Below are 4,755 nucleotides of genomic sequence, written 5' to 3'. Positions count from 1 at the left end.
ACACACGGTGGGGGCGGGGGGGTGGGGGGGAGACAGAGAGAGAGTCACTTGTCGCTGAGATCTGTGAGGCGCGCCTGGCGTCTTACCTGGGATGACTGAAATAGTTTTTAGAGCTCTCAGGACTCTGAAAGTTCGAAGAGCCGACAAATTGCCTAGCTTTATATTTTCTGATACATACCTGCAGAATCAAACCACAGTTATTGGGATTTACAGCAGCACCTCAGCCTGCCCTCCCGGCCAGCCCTCCCCCACAGGGAGGAGTGTGGATGGGCGGGGGCCTCCCCTAAATTTTCTTCCTGAGCTGAACCCTCCTGCCACGGGGACCTCAGCGAGGGTGCCTTGGGGATTCCACACAGCCAGCCCCAGGCGGCTTTCGTGGTGATGGTCCCGTGAACACCCGGTGCCAGGAGGCAACGACTCGGCCACATTCTCCGTGACACTGGGGACCGTAACGCAACTCGTGGCAGGCAGGGTCTGAGGATGGAGACACAGCGGGGTGGAGAGGGACACTCTCCCAGGAGCCTGGGTTCGCTCTGCATCTTCTGCGGCCTGGATCACCCGCTTGGGCCTGCCTGGCTGTTCCAAACCAGGGGACCCTGAAGCCCCGGCTGAGACCACCCCGGAAGTGTGGCTGGGTGTCTGAGGGCTGCCCACTTTCTCCCCCCAACCATCAGGAGTCAACTGAGAAGCAGTTCTCAACATGATGCTTTGGAAGATGAGAAGGGAAGTTGCCTGATCATTCAGCTCCTCCACTGCTCACAGGCAGTGGCCAACACAAGAAGAGAAAAAAGCAGGACCAGGGATCTGAGGAGACTCCAACCCCTCCCCCCTGCATGAGTCCACCCCAGTCTCAGAAGAGAAAAAAGCAGGACCAGGGATCTGAGGAGACTTGAACCCCCCCTCCTATAAGTCCACCCCAGTCTTACCCCAGACCCTCATTGTCCCCCAGGGATGCCCTGGGTCTCCACAGTAGGAGAGACCTCTGGAGGTGAGCAGCCATTGGGGTTTGCTTGAGCCCAGTGATGCTGAGCAGAGCAGAGTGGGCGCGGGCTCCCGCCTACAGCTCGGACCTCCATGGCCTCCACGGGTATAGGAGGAAGGAGTGCTCTCTGGGGGCAGGGACCTGCCCAAGCAGAGTGTGAGGACACGTGTGGAGGGGCCACGTGACCAGAATGTCTGAGAGACGGAGGGACGGTATGTGACCAGGGCCATCGGGACAATGGCAAGTGACTTGTGATATTTAACCAACGGCTTCGCATGCAGGGTGTCTGACATTTAACCGAAGGTGTCTGATGTTTAACAAAGAACAGCGGACTCGGGACATCTGATGTTTAACCAAGTGTGTCTGACTTGGTGTCTGAGTGATGTCAGACCCAGGACGTCAGCCCAGCGATGCCGGGAGAGTGCCAAGGGTGGGCTGGCAGTGCCGCGGGACTCACTCTGCCAGGCAGTCGGGGAACCAGGCCCCTCCACTCTACTTGGAACTTCTGCACCGGCCTTCGGGCCGGGGGTGTCTACAGAGAAGGACTTGGCAGCTGTGTCAGGGGACTCGGTGTCCGGGGGTCAGCAGGGTGGGTCCAGTGTGGCCCAGCGCTGACACTGGCTGGCACCAGCGTCCTCCACGGCCATGCACGGGGCCCTGCAGACCACGTCTGCTCCCTCCTTGCTCACTACATCCCTGCAGGGATGGGGAGTCCGCAGACCTTTCCTTCTTGTCACACCACAGACCGTTTCCACTTCCACTCCGCCTCCTGGACCCACTTCAGCTAACAAATCTTCCTCCAGAGCAGCGATGATCGGATGCAGCCCCACCTTCCGGCGGGGAGCAGAAGTCACCTCCTTTGTTCTGGCCCATATATACCTACTGATTTGGTCCGTGCTCCCTCTTGAATTTTGATGGCTATTCCGATCTCTCTGATGGGTCAGACCTTCAGGCCTCTGTTCCACGTTCCTCTCTCAGGCTTGGACTCTGTCCAGACACAGTGCTGCCTTAACTTTGACGGTCAAGTTAAGCGGGAAACGTTGCCCATGCAACATTGTCCATGGACGCCATGGCCAGCTGGGGGCTCTGGGCCCTGTCTCCTGTGGCTGGCTGGCGGCGAGGGGGGGGCGGGGGCGGGGGAAAGCTTTCCTTGCTTGGCCACTGGCTTCAAGGCTTTTTCTTCCAGTTCCAGGGAGAGAGGGGAGTATTGTGTAGATCCGAGAGGGAACCAACCGTCCCTGCTTCTCCCCTCCTGTCCTTCATAGACCTGCCTGTCCTGAGGCTCCAGTGAAGTGATTCTGCCCGTCTTTGCCCGTCCCCTTCCCCCTGCCCCGCCCTGTCCTGCTGTGCACCTGCCTTCCCCACCCCCTCAGGTCCCCAGTGCAGACAGCGCTTGCCCTCCATTCATCGCCTGCCCCCTCAGCAGCTGGTTCTGAGCACAGAGAAGCCGAGACCCCAGGATCCGGACGTGTGTGCACCCAGGCCTGCAAAGCCAGCCAAGTGGCTGAGAACAGCGGAGGGGCCGCTGGTGGTGTGTTTGTGATGTTGGACACGTGTGGGAGCAATCCGGGGGGCGGGTGTGGAAGTCTGGAAGGTGGGGCACAGGGCTGGGTGAGGGCATGGCGTGGCTGTGACCACGTGTGGGACACGGGGCTGTCGCCCTTTACTCTGCCCAGAGCCTGGGGCCTTAGCCTCCTAGCGAGGCCTCTTGTGGGGCCTGGGAGTGGGGCCAGGCAGGAGAGACCCATATCTGGCAAAGGACCAGCTTCAGCCATGCTGGGTGGGAGCCCAATCCTCCTGCCAGGCTGGCAAAATGCTCCTTCAAGCCATTTTCCTTCCCCTGCCATGACCACGCTGCTGGGCAGGGGCAGAGGGCTGGGGTGGGGTCGTGGACCCCGGCACAGAAGGCGCAGAGGGTGTGGGTGAGAATGCCATCCCGCACACCAGCCCCGGTGCAGAGGGAGCCTTTCTGGGGGCCCAGGAACCACGAGGAAGGGCAGGCCTGGGCCTTCTCCCTGCCCCGCCCGGGCCTGCTGTGCACCCTCCCATTCGATGCCGATGGCCCCTCCTGGGCTGCTAGGCAGAGGGCACACTCAGCACATTAGCATCGGCGGTGATTGCCACCTTCTCCTCTCTGCTCCCCCCATCTTCCCCTCCAGGTTTGGTTTCCATAACAACCCAAGAAGGTGGGAGGCTGTGCTAACTGGCAGGTAATGCCCAGCTGGGAGGGGGCCACAGGAAGAGCTCTGGCTGGCGGGCTGCAGGCTGGGCCTGGCGGGCTTCCTGACACCCCCTCCAACCCTCCCACCACCTCAAAATCAGGTGGAGGTGGCAGTGGGGGGGGGGATCAGGTCGAAGCCTGGCCGGGAACACCCGACTTGGGGTGCCTCTCATGGTTATGAGCTAGGAGACATTGCTGCCGATACATTCTACCGTTTTGGGCCAGTGCAGGCTCTCTCTGGGCCTCGGTTTCCCCATCTCCATAAGACAGAGATGGGATGGGGAGTTTCATCGAATACAACTTTGCTGCCACTTAAGACTCCTTGGATTATCCTAAGAGCCCGGCGTTATTGACCCAGTTGGCTAGAGCAAAATGCATTTCACTGCATTCCCACGGCAGCAATTAATTGTTTTCATGAGACAGAACCAGTGTCAGTCAAAGCTGCCAGGCCAACCCAGCCCAGAGCACAGAGCTGATGTCCAGGGGGTCCATGCGGTCCTAGGGACGACAGCGGCCTCTGAGGCCTTGTTCTGCTCTGTCCCCCCGGTTCTGGCACAGGGTGAAGGCAGGCCGGGCACACCTGCTCTGTGACTCCGAGCGGAAGGAGGGGTTCCCCGTGGGATCCTGTGGGGGATGGAGGCCGGGATTCTCTCCTGAGACGGGACAGGAGGACTGGCTAAGGGCTTGAGGTCACGCAGAGCATTTCCCAGAGTCACGGGCTGAAGACAGGCCAGAGCCTGGTGCCCATCAGACAAGGGCCCAGGGCACGGTGTCTTTCCCAGGCTCAGGGGCATCGTCCTCATGAAACTGTGCTGCTCAGGCTCCGGGGTGGGAAGGCAGCCGCTGTGTCCTTCCTGCCGAGCCCCCTTCCTGGGACACTGGGGCGTCAGGGGCCCATGGACCACTGCCCCTCTCCCATGGGGCACAGCGGCCATACTACCCCTTCCCAAGTCAGTGCAAACTCCCGCTCCCACTCTCCTCCGACCGCATGTTCTCAGCTGACCATCCTGCTTGTTATCACTGAGCAAAACAGCAGCACTCAGAAGAGACAGTTCTTCTTCTCTCGTCATGGGCTCTATGAGTCCACCTCCCTCTCCACCTGAAATTCTGCCTTCCCCACTCAACGCCAACGCTCCGCCTGGCCCTGGATTCCCCCGCCCTCGGCCTGCTCAAGCTTCCATCCTGCAATTCCCCCGCCTTCACCCCAAACTTCCCTTCTCTCCCGAATGCTGCCCATCCGCCTGCAAAGACACCTCCCTCTTTAAACATCCTCCCTGCACCCATCTTCCCCTCTGGCCACCACCCTGCTTTTGATCCTGTTTACAGCAAATCCCACAGCATCGATGTCTCCACTTGCTCCGCCTCCCCTCCTCCCTCTCTCTATAATCAGGAGTAAGTCCTCCACTCATTGACCTGTCTTGTCAAGGTCATTAGCAATATTGACGCTGATGGTCCAGTCTCAGTTCTTGCCTTCCTCATGCTGCCTTGTGGTATCTTTCAAATTGAGTCCCAGCCCTCAGGTGGCTTTTGGGACACTGCTCTCTCCCGATTT

At 60.0% G+C, this 4,755-nt stretch overlaps 1 protein-coding gene across 1 annotated transcript in view; it reads right to left on the bottom strand.

Annotated features, from left to right (window-relative positions):
• SCN5A (sodium channel, voltage gated, type V alpha subunit) overlaps nt 1–4,755 on the bottom strand; it is an 87,720-nt gene that overhangs the window by 64,981 nt on the left and 17,984 nt on the right.

This window comes from Myotis brandtii, unplaced genomic scaffold (assembly GCF_000412655.1).
Source record: "Myotis brandtii unplaced genomic scaffold, ASM41265v1 scaffold134, whole genome shotgun sequence".
NCBI lineage: Eukaryota > Metazoa > Chordata > Mammalia > Chiroptera > Vespertilionidae > Myotis > Myotis brandtii.
This window is presented reverse-complemented; position numbering and strand designations above follow the sequence as displayed.